The following is a 15,305-nucleotide window of genomic DNA, read 5'->3' on the forward strand; positions in this document are numbered from 1 at the left end:
AGCAGCAGAGGGTCCTCTGAGTCCTCTCCCTCTAGTGCACAGGTTCTGCGTGGCTGCATGTGCTGGAAGCTAAGAACCTGGCTGCAGGCTCCGGGTTTCCCAAGTGCAGGGTGACTCAAGGGAGGTCCCTCCCCAGCACGCCTAGTTCTGTGCTGGCTAGGAGTGACTCATTACCTTGTTCCCTCCCTCAAAGCTAACCCCGGGCCAATCCCTTAATGAGTCTACACCTCACTTTACTCCTTCAGTCCGCAGGGACAATTGCCTGGTGGATTTTTTTTTTTTTTTTTTTTTTTTTTTTTGTGCTCCCCGGGGGCAGGGCTCTGGTCAGCAACCCCAGGTTCCTGGAAGGAAAGGCAGTGCAGAGGGACAAGTTGTCATAGGGTCTGGAGGGGAGCAGAACCTTAAGGATGGACCTAGGCCCCCGAAGAGGGGTGCTTTAATGCCCATGCATTCTTGTAATGTCAGAACCCTTAAACAACATTTAGTAGTGAACAGAGTTTCGCAAGCATTGATGTCCTAGAGGATTTTCCCTTGGACACCTCCTTGTAAAAGCTTGCTTGGGGGGGGGAGCGGGAAGCAACCAGAGCAGACTCCCAGTCTGCAAAGCGGGAGTACCAGAGTCCCTGGGAAGGGAGGGAGTTGGGGGACTGACCAAGCGGCTCTAGGGGTCATGGGACCACTGCTGAGGGTGCGGGCGAGTGCTGTGCTCGCCCGGTGCAACCGAAAAGCCCGCGGTGGGTATCAGGGAGAGCTCTGCGCTTTGCAAAGGGCCCGCGGGAGGGAGCAGAGCGCCGGGCGGCGTGCGTGGACTGCGGGCTTGCTAGCCCCGCGTCTCTGCGCCCCCTACTTACAGGGTACCCCGTGGCAGACAGGCGACTCCGGGCGTCCCCCGACAACTCCCAGGCGGGAGTGGCGCGGATAATCCTCCCCTTGCCCAGCCCCTAAGGTTCGCCTCCCCGCCGGGATCCGGCAGGTGGACCTAGGTGGGCGCACCCTCCTCCCAGCCCCGCACCCTCTCCCCTCTCGGACTCTCCCAGGGCCCCGGCGCGCCTTACCCGTCCGGGTCGGATGCAGCAGCCTGAGCCCCTGAATTACCTGCCCCGGGAAGTTACAGTCCACATTCTGCCTGGAATGCGAACCGGTGGGCTCGGTAGTGCCCAAAGCCACATTCCTAGGGGAGGGGTCTCCACCTAGAGGGTCGCGGATCCCGTTACCGGCGGAGGGGAGGAGCCAGCAGGAGGGCGATCAAATGGGTAAAAGTTGCATTTAGCTTGTTACTTCTTTCCCCAACCCCCAAACGCGCGTTGACGCCGGTTGACTCGGGGACAGTGTCCGCCCAGGTCCTGGAGCCCGACGGCCCCGGAACGCTTTGCCAGGGTAGAGGCACTTCTCCGCCCGCGGATGCGGGAGTCCGAGCGCCGACGGGTCTGCGGTGCTGCCAGGCTCCCGGGCCCTGCAGGCGACCCCCGCCTGCCCCGGGGCAGGGAGCCGGCCGCAGAAGCCCGCCGCCGGGCACTGAGGATCTAGAGCAATAACAGACGCATAAATGCGCATAAATAAATCAATGAGCAGCTCTCTGCTGCCAGCAGCTGGGAAACCTCGGGCTGATTAAATGCAGACGTGGGGTGTCTGCCAGGGCAGGAGGGCGGCGGGGCAAAGGGAACAGGCGTGGAGGCGAGGGGTGGGGGGAAGGGAACCCAGGGGCAGGAGCCAAGAGGAAAACCCAAAGCCACATTTTAAAAAATGGGGATGAATTTTAAATGCAAACAGCGAGGAGGAGGGGAGGGGGCCGGGCTGCAGGCGCCCGGGCCCGCCAGCCAGCCGGGGCAACTTTCCGGGCGGGAGGTGCGGCCGGAGGGGCGGCGCCGGCGGCGGGAGGCGGGAGTCGGGGGCCGAGGGGGGGAGTCACTTTAAAGGCTCTTTCTTACCCATAATGCTTTGTGGGGACGTTGACAAGTGGATCCAAGATGGCGTAGAAAGTAATGACAGGTAAGTCCTGACTTCCCCCTTCTCCGCTGCTGGGACCGCTCCGCGAGCTGCCGGAGCCCTCCGGGGAGGAGACCTGACTCCACTCCGGTCCCCGGGGCCCCGGGAGGGGCGGCCCTCGGACGGGCTGGGGACCCAGGCGGCCCGCGGCGGGGCCTGGGAAGCGGGGCTCTTCGAGGCGAGGCCCGGACGCTGGGGCTGTTTACAGCTTCTTCCCCTCCTCGGTCCCCTTCCCCTCCGCTGGGGGCCGCGGCGCCCGGGGCCCAGGCGGTGGAGGGGGCTTTGCAGACCCCGGCCGCGGGCCTGCGGGAGGTTTCTCCAGCCGCGGGCACTCCGGAGCGGGGTGGGGGGGGGGGTCGAGCCGCCCTGCACGCTCCCCTTCTCCGGGTCGCGGCTGGGGGTGGGGAGGGTGCGGGCCTCCCACGCCCCGCTTGATCGCCCCCTCAGGGCTCGGACTTGCTGCGGTGGGGCGGGGGCCGAGGGTGGGCGTCAGCAAAAGTGGGTCAGGGGTGCGCCCCCTCTCTCCCCCGCCGGGGGCTGTTGCCAGAGCTTCACTTTTCCCCCCCTTTTCTCCGCCCCCTCCTCGGAAATTCTCATTGGCCCACAAGCGCATCAACAAAAATAAAAACAGACTATCTTTTTCTGGGAGATCTTTTAAGACTCCCCTTTTCTAGGGCTAGGGGACTGCAGTTTTATTTAGGGAACTTTGGTTCTTCTACCCCCAGATTATTTGAGCTTTCTGCACCCTCTTCTTCTCTGAGGATCCTTCAGACAGGGCTGGAAGCCCGGGTCTTAAGGTTCTTGGATTCAGATCCTCAGGTTCTGTTTGAAACTCAAAATTGTTATTGCTTCTCTCTCGCAGCTTAGACTTTTCAGGCAAATCGTTAATAAAATGTGTATAACTCTAGGGACAGTGGATGCCGGGTGTGGGTGGGGGTGTAGGGTTGAGCCGGGGAGGAGTTGTCCTGGCTAGTTTGTTCTTAATTTTGCCCTCTCTAAAACTTAAATTAATGAGGTTTCTTGTCCTTCATTTCTTTTTTTTTTTTTCTTTTCTTTCTTTCTTTCTTTTTTTTTTTTTTGGTCTTCTTTTTTGAAAGTAAGATCAGTCAGTGCTGAAAGAGAAAGCTTTTTTAATGTTTTGGATCTTAAGAGCATTTTATAGTCTGTTCTTCCATCACACAGAAAGGAAATGTTTTTATTCGAAAGCAGAACAGTTCATTTACAGAACTGCATACTGTACCATTTTGGTAACTTTTTCCATTTGAAATTTAGAAGCCCTCTCACTTGGGACTGATGTAGTATTTGCTACTGATTGTTATTGGTGTTGTACAGACACATTTTACTTTTCTGTTTGCCTCAGGAATTGGATGAAGTAATTGATCACTAAAGAACTACAGTGCTGGTGAGATGTGTAAGGTGAGACTGCAGTTAAGAATGATTTCCCTTTTTCCTTTATTTTAATCAGTGCATAAGGGTCAGGCTGGGACTAAGTAATTTAATGGGACCTTCTTTATTTTCCAAGTATCTCAATCAGTCAAATGGGTCTGTAGGTAGGGCTAGCTTTAGAAAGGAAAAATGTGTCCAGCGTACAAAACTTTTAGGTTATTGCAGTGGTTCTCAACCATAGTGGAGCTCATCCAGAGCCAAATGTTATTTGCAGCTATCCCTGATCAGTATCTTCACCACCGGTAATTATATGTAAATTTCCTTGTGTAACTTTAATTGGATGTCTTAATTTCATATGTGTATTGGTGTCTATCACATACTCAACATTGAGTGTTAGTGATTGTTTATGTGGGTTTTCTATGTCCGAGTTACTGGGACTCTTGTTAAGAACACCCGTTCCATTGGAAAGATTGATTATAGGCATCAGTCATTCCTTTTCTTTTCTGAAAAAGTGGAATAGTATTTGTCTTTCCCATAGTTATTTTGAAATAAGAATGATAGTGTTGAATTTTGTTTAATTTATTAGGGATAAGATGGGTTTGTCATTATTTTCTGTTCATGTGGTGTGGGAATTTAAAGTGCTGCTTTAATCTAACTTCTAATGCTTTGGATTTGAAGGACATTATTGATAAAGTGTTAGTGTACAGTTAGTATTCTATAACAGGGAGGAGGAGAGGTTTGTTAATTTTACATTTTTCACAAGCAGTTTTCTCAGCTTTAAAAATATTATGATTTATTGAGAAAATGTAAAGTTATTAGGCCCGCTGCAGGTGTGTGTGTGTGTTTTTTTCCAAACAGGTATGGGTAACCTTTGGATTTTGAAATCCTCTCACAAAATTTTCCTATCTATTGGAACATCTGATTAAGAAGAATAAGCTGTGCTTTATTTTTTTCCAGATTGAGGCATTCTATTGACATTTGCCTTCCCAAAAACAAAAAACAAAAAACAAAACTTGGGAGAGGAAGGTGGACGTAAATCAAGATCCTTTTGTAAGTGCATATGCCACATTTGCTTGTGTTTGAAACTCAGTGCTTGTGTGTATTATATATTTTTATTTTTATTTTTGGCAGAGCAGATGTGGATCTTAAAATTTATTTATTTCAGTGGCATATTCAATGACTTAGACCTTCCAATCAGAACCTTTCCTTTTTATTTATTTATTTATTTGCTTAAATTTACAGATTACTTTGTGGAAAGGAACCAGTGATCTGCTTCTTAGCCTATGGAGATGTTTATTTGTAGTCCAAAAATGAAATAATTAGAGGCATCTGCCTGGCTCAGTTGGAAGAGCATGAGATTCTTGATCTCTGGGTTGTGAGTTTGAGCTCCATGTTGGGTGTAGAGAATACTAAAAAAGATAAATAAAAACTTAAAAAAATTGAATATTTAGAAATTGGTAATCTCTTGTGACTAGTGTTAATTTGGGTTGAATTATGTCAAGATATTTTCCACAATTTTTATGCATGTAGACCATGTGAAGTATTAGTAGTCACTTGAAAATGAAGTTAGTGGTTGGTTATCAAACAAGTTTGTACAAAAGTATTCTAAAATAGGAAATACCATATTATTAAAGGTTAGGGCTAGGTTGAAGACAGTGTCTTGTAGCCGAATAAAGACACAGCTTTTTTAGTCTATCCTTTTGGCTGAGAAGCTAGGACACTATTTTTAGGTAAGGCTGTAGTTTTGGGGCATCATTAAGTACCTCTCTGTCTGGTGGCAAACTTTGACTTTTGCCACTGTCAGGAAGATTTTTCATTTTCTAACATCAAAATTACTCAGTCCACATTGGAAAGTCAGTGTATATTTATGGACTGTCCAGTTTTTTTTTTTTTTTTTTTTTTAAAGATTTTATTTATTTATTTGCCAGAGAGAGAAATCACAAGTAGATGGAGAAGCAGGCAGAGAGAGAGAGAGGGAAGCAGGCTCCCTGCTGAGCAGAGAGCCCGACGTGGGACTCGATCCCAGGACCCTGAGATCATGACCTGAGCCGAAGGCAGCGGTTTAACCCACTGAGCCACCCAGGCGCCCCAAGTCCAGTTTTTATTGAGGAGGGGAGTGATGCCGAAACAACAGGAGAGATCATTGCTACTTGCAGAGGGCCTTGTGTAGTTTAAAAATACATAGCATATTCATGAAAGGCTAAGAATATTGCAGAGGGATCTACACATAAGTAGACCAGATCTTTTTTTTTTTTTAAAGATTTTATTTATTTATTTGATATAAAGAGCAAGAGAGCACAAACGGGGAGCAACAGAGGGAGAGGGAAAAGCACGCTCCCATTGAGCAGGGAGCCTAATGCGAGGCTCCATCCCAAGACCCTGGGATTATGACCTGAGCAGAAGGTACAGGCTTAACCAACTGAGCTACCCAGGTGCCCCAGTAGACCAGGTCTTATACATGCATTTTTATTGCCTGTTTATGAGGTAGTCTTGATATTAATATTCAATAAAAGTTAGTTTATAATTGTCAGACTGCATTTAAGATTCAGATACTGGCTCAGCACAAGAAGTATGGTTCTTTGCCCATTACTTCAGATGCATAGAGGATTTTGGGTCAAGTATATCAACTTGTTGATAAACAAGATAGGGTGAGGAACTACTTAAAAATTATAAGCAAATTGTTAAGCCGCTGCCTTCGGCTCAGGTCATGATCTCAGGGTCCTGGGATCGAGTCCCGCATCGGGCTCTCTGCTCAGCAGGGAGCTTGCTTCCCTCTCTCTCTCTCTCTCTGGCTGCCTCTCTGTCTACTTGTGATTTCTCTCTGTCAAATAAATAAATCTTTAAAAAAAAATTATAAGCAAATTGTTATGGTTATTTTCATAAACTTAGATAAGTGTACATTCAAATATAATTTGACTTCTAAGTAATAATTTGAGATGTTTTCTGGGAAAGAACTATGTTATGTGTGGAGAATGTGGCCACACCAGCTTACAGTTCATTTAAATTGATGGGTGTAGTCAGGATTTATGTAGCATTGGCTAGAAGCAACGTAAAATATAGTGAACCACTTCAGGAGTGGCTGAGATAATACTTTTGAGTAATCCTGAATTCAACAGAGTTAATATTCCTCTTTTAAAAATAATACTGTAGATGTAACATGAATACTATTATATATATTAAATATATAAGTATGTATAATATAATTTTTAAAAGCTATCAATTGTCTAAAACAAATTGAAAGTTTTTCAACATACTGCCAGATAGTCATACCAACTTGTTTCCTTGTCTAAATTATACTGGGTCATTTTCTCTAAGAGCAGGAAGTTGTCTGGTAAAACCAGAGTTTGTATATTCATCTTGCTTTTGAGCCAGAAACCCCCTGATTCATCATTAGATCTTCAGAGAATGCATGGCATATTTTTTGACTGAACCATTCTGAAGTGTGAATGTTTGTGATTTTTTGTTATTTCTGTGCCATATTTTAGGTGTTCTCAGCACATCTGAATTTGCCTTTTTCCTTTCTTCTGTGGAAATTCTCCTTGTGGTAAAAATATTCCTGTAAGGCGAGCTTCCTGTCACTAGGCAATATGTATAATTAATATAGTTTTAAACAATATTTTTATTTTTAAAGATTTTAATTACTTATTTGAGAGAGAGTGAGAGAGATCACAGAGGGAGAGACAGAAGGGGAAGCCAACTCCCCGCTGAGCAGGGAGCCCAATGCAGGGCTTGATCTCAGGATTCCAAGATCCTGACCTGACCTGAGCTGAAGATAGACACTCAACCGACTGAGCCACCCAGGAGCCCCTTAAACAGTTTTGTGTGTGTGTGTGTGTGTGTGTGTGTGTGTGTAAGATTTTATTTATTTGACAGAGAGAGATTGTAGGTAGGCAGAGGCAGTCAGAGAGAGAGGGAAAAGCAGGCTCCCTGCTGAGCAGAGAGCTCGATGTGGGACTCGATCCCAGAACCCTGAAATCATGACCTAAGCTGAAGGCAAGAGGCTTAACCCACTGAGCCATCCAGGCACCTCTAAACAGTTGTTTTTAATACAAAAACTGATGTATGCTATGGTAAACAAAATTGAACAGTACTTAAGTACATAAAGTTAAAAAGATTTATTTAATATTTTTAAAGATTTTATTTATTTATTTGAGAGAGAGTGAGAGAGGGGAGGAAAAAGAGCATGAGGAGGAGGAGCGGCAGGCAGAAGGAGAGAGAGAACGGACTCCCTCTTGAGCAGAGAACCCCGTGCGGGACTGGATCCTGGGATCCTGACCTGAGCTGAAGGCAGTGCTTAACCGACTGAGCCACCCAGGTGTCCAGTAAAAAAAGATTAAAAAAATAAGACTTTGTTCTTCTTTCCCCATCTTTAGTTGTGCTCCTCTGAGCTGACCATTAGAAAACAGTTGGTGTCATTTGGCTTCTGGAGGGTCTCTCTGTTGTGGTGTACACTAGTATTAGTGAAAGCAGAGGGAGAAGTCAAGGAAGGCCTGGGCAATGAACTAGTTCAAATGTTACGCAGGGTCCATTCTGCTCCTATTTCCTACGATGTTAAGTAATACTGATAATTTTTTTTTTTTTTTTTTTAGTAATACTGATAATCTTAAACTACCATCAGTTTAAGATAACTGTAATTAAGGGGCGCCTGGGTGGCTCAGTGGTTAAAGCCTCTGCCTTCGGCTCAGGTCATGATCTCAGGGTCTTGGGATTGAGCCCCGCATCGGTCTCTCTGCTCAGCGGGGAGCCTGCTTGCTCCTCTCTCTCTGCCTTCCTCTCTCCCTATTTGTGATCTCTGTCTGTCAAATAAATAAATAAAATCTTTAAAAAAAAAAAGATAACTGTAATTGAATTGTTAGTGAAACAGTTAATTCCATTGTCAGATTGGTACAGGTTTGATTGTTGATATTTTAAGGAAATAAATATTTGAGAATTGAATTCATATAATGTTAGGGCTGGGGTAACGGTGGTAATTACTGTCTGTAGAATTTTATGATAAACTGCACAGTATGTTTACTATAGGCTTTTTATAACTCATTATCTCTCCTTTAATTCTCTTAACAACCCTAAGAGAGTTGTTATTTCCGTTTTGCAGAGGAGGAAATTTAGGCCAAATGTGAGCTAGCTAACAAATGTCATAAGACTGGTAAGTTGTGGTGCTAGTGTTTTGTCTTGGAGAGCCTGTGCTCTTTCCATTGTAATGTATTCTGCTACTTCTGTCTGGTCTGTTTTATTTTCCACATGAGGAAATTTAGGCCTGCAGAAGTCAAATGACTTGCCCAAGGTCACACAGCTAAGTAATAGCAACAATAAACCAAACTTCTATCTCTGGTCTCTTATCTCAGGACTTTTGGTCCGACTGGCTATGCTACATTTTACTGAAATACTATGGACCAAAAGACCATATGCCGTGAATACTGGATACAAGTGCTTCAGAACTGATACATCAGCAAAGGTGTTTTCTACTATGTATTTAAAAGCTTCCTTTTCTCTCTTTCAGAAATTATAAAGAGCTCTGATGGGCTATTTGGGTGATCCCCAGTGCAGTGAACTGCAGGTGAGTAAGGTTTAGGAGAGCTTTATTTAGAAAACAAGACCTTGGTGGGCGCCTGGGTGGCTCAGTGGTTAAGCCGCTGCCTTCGGCTCAGGTCATGATCTCAGGGTCCTGGGATCGAGTCCCGCATCGGGCTCTCTGCTCAGCAGGGAGCCTGCTTCCTCCTCTCTCTCTCTCTGCCTGCCTCTCTGCCTACTTGTGATTTCTCTCTGTCAAATAAATAAATAAAATCTTTAAAAAAAAAAAAAAAAAAAAAAAAAAGAAAACAAGACCTTGGTAATGCCTGAGAAGGCAACAAGAGAGGCTTAATCTAGAGGGTGATTCCGTCCAGAAAGAATAAGGTGGGGGGGGGTGCCGGTGATGCTGAGCAGTAGTGAGATGGAGGAAACCTGAGGATGCTGGTCCCGATGGATGGAATTGGCCACTCCTGGAACAGACGGGATGACGCTGAACAGAAGAGACTGTTTGCCGCTTTGTGGGAGTTTGTTTGGAGAGAAGTGAGGGTGGGTTAATCTTCCACTCTTGTTCTGAATGAGTAACCACATAGGGGCTCATCCGATCTGCATATGATTGGATCTTGAGAGGCCCTTCAGTTTTTGTGTCAACATTCTGAGTGGTAATCACCCTGTGCTCTGATGAACTTGGTTAAGTATGAATAGTTTGTTTACCCTGGTATCTGCTGCGTGTGTATTGTCATGAATGATCATATATATCTGCATTTTTGATACTGAGTCTAGATACTGAGAACACAGCGATAGAAACACAAGGTTAAACTTTTTTCCTAATGGTTCTATTTATTAGTCTTTCAAATTATTTATCTTTTGCTGAAATGCCCTTCTAAGAAAAGCAATTTAGTCTCTATTATTTCTGATTCACAGTAACTAAGTTTTTTGGTCCATTATTGTATCTTGGTCTTTCATTATTAAACTTAGACAATGGTGATAATACAGAAAAAACAATGAGAAGACTGCTTTAATGGCATCCTTGTGGGACATCAGTGCTAAAAATTATGTTTTGATATGTTTTAATATTTAATAAAATGACTTGCTGTCCTGGCTTACGGACTCTGGCTGCATGAGACTCCTGAGACACGGCCAGCTGCTTTTTACCCAACTTCTTTGTAGTTAAAGTAACTTTTCTTTTTTCTTTTTAACTGTACCTTGGTCTCCTGGCCCTTAGTTCCTTGATTTGTCTGTGATTCCATACTGCTTTTTAATTCTGGTATAGTCCACTACTCAGCAAGTTGGCTTTGAGAATCCTGGAAACCTTAATGTGACAGTACTATATACTTTCAGGGTTTATAATTGAATTTGGGCTTGGCTATTTGCTGATTGCTAAAGTAACACACAGTTGTAGGCATTCTTTGTTTTAGAGTTTATGTTATTGTTTTGCATGATTTGGGAGTTGAAAACAGTTGAGGTGGTTTGCTGGCCTTGGAAAGTGGGGGTCTGAGGGTGTCATAAAGAGGTCATTGTGATAAGGAATGCATGAGAGTTCTCAGTTAAGGCCAAAATGAACTGTAAAAGGGAGGGGTGAACCTCTTCTTGAGGCTCTGCCAAGCTTGTATCATGGAACCCCTCTGTTTCCTCAATATAGCAGAACTTTCTTTTTCAAAAGTTCAGGAGAATAGGGCACCTGGGTGACTCAGTTGGTTGAGCGACTGCCTTCAGCTCAGGTCATGATCCTGGAGTCTGGGGATTGAGTCCTTCCTGCATCGGGACACCCCTGCTCAGCAAGGGGTCTGCTTCTCTCCCTCTGACCTTCCCCCCTCTCATGCTCACTCTCATTCTCTGTCAAATAAATAAATAAATAAATCTTTAAAAAAATTTCAGAAGAATGCCTATTAAATAAATTGTTAAGATATTTAGATTATTACCCTAAAATGGTTGATTTTTTGTTTTGTTTTCCATTAAAATACATAGTTTTATATGTAAGCATATATAGGTATGTATATACACATATGTGTATTTTTTACTCATGTTAATTATGGTACATGTAATTTGAATTTTTTCTACTTACTAGATCATGGAACGTTTCCATGTTATAGGTGCCACAATTTAAATTTATATGCTTACTTTTTTTTTTTTTTAAGATTTTATTTATTTATTTGACAGAGATCACAACTAGGCAGACAGGCAGGCAGAGAGAGAGGAGGAAGCAGGCTCCGTGCTGAGCAGAGAGCCCAATGCGGGGCTCGATCCCAGAACCCCAAGATCATGACCTGAGCCGAAGGCAGAGGCTTAACCCACTGAGCCACCCAGGTGCCCCTATATGCTTATGCTATATGATTTATTTGTTTGAGAGACAGTGTGTGCACACATGTAGGCACGGGGAAGGGCAGAGGAGGAGGGAGAGGAGCAGACTCCCATTCATGTGAAGCCTGACCTGGGGCTCGATCTCACAGCCCGGAGTCACGAGCCAAAATCAAGAGTCAGATGCTTAATCGAATGAGCCACCCAGGTGCTCTTGTAGGAAAGGCTGCAAAATATTTCATGAAGTCATGCTCCCACAATTTACCTAATTCTTTCAGTGTTAGGTATTTATGGTTGCTCCCTGGTTTTCACTTAATACTTTACATTATTGTACATACTACTGGTTTTATTTTTTTCACTAATTATATTTCTAGGGTACATTTCTGAGTGTATTGTGTTAAATGGGATGAATGTTTTTATGGCTTTTTGTATATGTTGCCATACAGCTTTTCAAGAACGTTGTACCAGTTTTTACTTCTAACAGATAAAGGGATATACCTGTTTTGCCAGAGCTGGACAGAGAAATACAGTTTTTCATAAAAAGTTTTTGCTCATTTAGTAGTGTAAAGTGGCATTGCATTTCTTTGTTCTGTAATGTTGAATTTTACTTTGAGTCTCTTTGTGGTGCATTGTTTGTGCATATCCTCTGTTATTTTATGCACTACGGTGTTGATGTGAGCTTTGGATGGTAAGGCAAGTGTAGCCAGCTAATAAACCAGTGGTTATTAAAAAGATAACCAGAACACATTCAGTGGAAACGTTCAAAGAGGTCTAGATGGTAAGTGATCTTGGAGGTAGTGGTTGAAAGGGAACACATGGGTTATTCTCACTTCAGTTCAGCAACTGTTTATTGGGCATCCACTGTGTACAGCGTGCTGTGTTGCGTCCTCTGAGTGTGTCCAAGTTATCATTGCAGTGTGTACCTGGTTGAAGGAGGAACCTACTTGAGAATGCTTGAGGGGTGGCCGAGATAGCTCAGTTGGGAGAGGGTTAGACTGGAGAATGCTTGCGACTTGACTGGTGGGGACTCTGCTCTCGCTGCTGAAGGCCCTTTGTGACTGCTTGGAGGGTTGATTACAGCCTGGAACATCTTTAACTTGCCACTGTGCCTTTGCACAGTCTTTGAGAAGCTCTGTTCTGAGGAATACAAAGATGAGTAAGACGTATTTCCTACTGACAAGGAACGAATTATCTAGTAGGGAGATTAAAGGCACCAGAAAATGAAAGGACTAATAGGTGCTATAAAAGAGGTTCAGCCCCAGTGCTTAGTGGTTAAGGAGAGGGTGTTATACTGCCCCCTTGGGGAAATAAAGAAACACTTCAGCTGAAGAAGTGGTATTTAAATGGCATCACCTTGAAGATGAGAAGCAGAGGGAAGAAGAGGGCATTCTGGAGAGAAAGAGAGCTTGAGCAGAGGTGGGGGACTGGTGTTGGAAATGAGGTTGACCTCAGGAAACTGCATGTCCAAACCACTTGGACCCTGGGATGCATAAGGGAACATAGTGGATGTTGAGACGGCTAAGAGGTTGGGACTGAGTTTTGGAGGGTCTTAAGTGCCAGACTGATGAGTAGGATGGATTGGCAGTGAGGAGAGATAGAGAGGGTTTTGTTTGTTTGTTTTTTAAAGATTTTACTTATTTGAGAGAGAGAGAGAGAGACAGACAGAGCGTGCGAGAGAGCATGAGAGAGGGGAGGGTCAGAGGGAGAAGTAGACTTAACACCTGAGTGGGGAGCCTGATGTGGGGCCCAATCCTGGGACTCCTGGGACTCCTGGGACTCCGGGATCATGACCCAAGGCAAAGGCAGACGCTTAACTGACCGAGCCATCCAGGCGCCCAAGAGAGGGACTTCAGTTGTATTCATGGTAGTAGTCCAAGTAAGGGGTTATGAGGGACTGAATTGAATCTGTGGCATTGGGAATGAAGAGGAGTTAGTGGATTAAGGAGATATTTTGGAGGCTGAGCAGAGAGACGTGGTAACTGATTAGATAGGAGGGGAAGGGAACAGTCAGTTCCATGTCTCAAGTCAGAGATGATGTTGAGGTGTGCATGCTCAGGCGGCTGGCAGAATTAGGCATCAGGAATAGGGAAGTCAGGAGGAAGAACAGGTCTTCGGGGTTTGGAATAGAGGAAAGATGAATTTGGTTTTGTTTGTTGAGTTCAGGGAGTAAGGAGAAAGCTGAAATCAGAATTTTAATCTTAGAAGGAACAGAGGAGGAAGTTTGGGGCCCAGAGGTACTAGAGGAACCAGTGAGGTCTCCTGCTTAGTAAAGCCAAGCACGAAGGAAGCTTCCTGATTCCCAGTCCGGTGTTCTCGTCCCTGCCTCTCACTGCAAAGTGCTGAAGATTCTCACGTGGCGTGTTTTCCTCACACTGGGATGTGCTCAGTAGAAGCTGGAAGTGGCAGAGTTTATGTTGCAGAATGAGGACTTTATCTTTTGGAAAATTTCTTTTCGAAAAATTTTTTAAAAAAGATTTTATGTGTCTGAGAGAGAGCACAAGGGAGGGGGAGGAGCAGAGGGAGTCTGGGAGGCAGACTCCTGGCCAAGCGCAGAGCCCCACGTGGGGCACAGGGATCATGACCTGAGCCAAAGACAGACATTTAACTGACTGAGCCTCCCAGGCGCCCCTTAGTTAAAATTTTTTATTATGGAACCTTTCAAAGGTTCCACATGAAGTGGAAAAAGAGTATAATCAGTCCCGCGGTACCCATTGCCTGACTCGAACAGTTGTTTGTGTTATGTCATCTGTTTCTTCCCTCCCCATCAGTTACTTTATTTTTTATTTTTTTAAATAATTTTACTTATTTATTTGACGAGAAAGATCACAAGTAGGCAGAGGCAGGCAGAGAGAGAGGGGGAAGCAGGCTTCCTGCTGAGCAGAGAGCCAGATGCAGAGCTCCATCCCAAGATTCCTGGGATCATGACCCGAGCTGAAGGCAGAGGCTCTAACCCACTGAGCCACCCAGGCGCCCCCCTATCAGTTACTTTAAAGTAAATGGGAAGATGAAGTGTGTTGGTAACCTTGAACTTGGTGCATTTGCAGGTAGGGAGAATTTGAACAGTTTCGTAGGGTATGTTTTGAGCTACGTGGGTATGGTCTAGAGGGAAAAGAAGTAGGATTAACTTCCAGAATTATGTTCTGCCTCAGATTTTGTGTTTTGGGCAAATCACTTAAGTCTTTTGACTCTTGGTTTGTCTGTGATATGGAGATAAATGATACCAGCTTTGCAGAATCACCTGAGCTAAGATAGGTGTTAAAAAAAACCCAATGCTCTATGAACTCTAAACTTTGAAGCTAAACTGATGCAGGTTTTAGTTGTCAGTAATAACAAAAAGGTAGTGCTGTTTTACTTTGGGATTCTGTGTTGCTGGCATAAAATATCTCATTCAACAAATTTTTATTTTTCAGCACATACTTATGTCAGGAACCTGGGGCTTCAGCAGTGAACAAAATAGACAAAATCCCAGCTCCCATGGAGCTCATATTCTAGATTTGTGAGCTAATGCTTTTTTTTCCCCCCAAAGATTTTATTTATTTATTTGACAGAGAGAGACACAGTGAGAGAGAGAGCATAAGCAGGGAGTGGGAGAGGGAGAAGCAGGCTCCCCGCTGAGCAGGGAGCCCTATTCCGGGCTCGAACCCAGGAGTCTGGTATCATGACCTGAGTCATAGGCAGATGCTCAGCGTCTGAGCCATCCTGGCGTCCTGTGAGCTAATGCTTTTATTATAGTGGGCCAGGCACTGTTCTGAGTACTTTTTTTTTTTTTTTAAAGATGTCAGTTTTTTAAAAAAAAGATTTTATTTATTTATTTGACAGACAGAGATCACAAGTAGGCAGAGAGGCAGGCAGAGAGCGAGGAGGAAGCAGGCTCCCTGCCAAGCAGAGAGCCCAATGTGGGGCTTGATCTCAGGACTCTGGGATCATGACCTGAGCCAAAGGCGGAGGCTTTAACCCACTGAGCCACCCAGGCGTCCCTGTTCTGAGTACTTTTATAATTCAATTTATTTTAATTCTTGCAAGAGTCCTGGGAGGTGGAGATTGTTATTATTCCTATTTTACAGATTTGGAGATCAAGGCAAATTTTTATGTAGATTGTCTCTGGTTGCAATGCCAGAATTGAAATTTAG

General features: G+C 44.6%; 1 protein-coding gene across 5 annotated transcripts in view; it reads left to right on the forward strand.

Moving 5' to 3' along the window:
- The first annotated feature begins 1,900 nt into the window (after positions 1–1,900).
- The window catches only part of HELZ (helicase with zinc finger), a 163,948-nt gene continuing 150,543 nt past the window's right edge, over positions 1,901–15,305 (forward strand). For 3 of the 5 annotated variants that reach the window (XM_004749121.3, XM_004749123.3, XM_045080925.1), the window contains exons 1-4: positions 1,901–1,989; positions 3,347–3,402; positions 4,330–4,422; positions 8,870–8,926. The gene's annotated coding sequence lies outside the window, so the exon portion shown is untranslated. The remainder of the gene's footprint in view (positions 1,990–3,346; positions 3,403–4,329; positions 4,423–8,869; positions 8,927–15,305) is intronic. The other 2 variants (XM_013054510.2, XM_004749122.3) reach the window with 2 other exon arrangements.

Source organism: Mustela putorius, unplaced genomic scaffold, assembly GCF_011764305.1.
Source record: "Mustela putorius furo isolate JIRA1106 unplaced genomic scaffold, ASM1176430v1.1 tig00000487_pilon_pilon_pilon, whole genome shotgun sequence".
NCBI classification, from domain to species: Eukaryota; Metazoa; Chordata; class Mammalia; order Carnivora; family Mustelidae; genus Mustela; species Mustela putorius.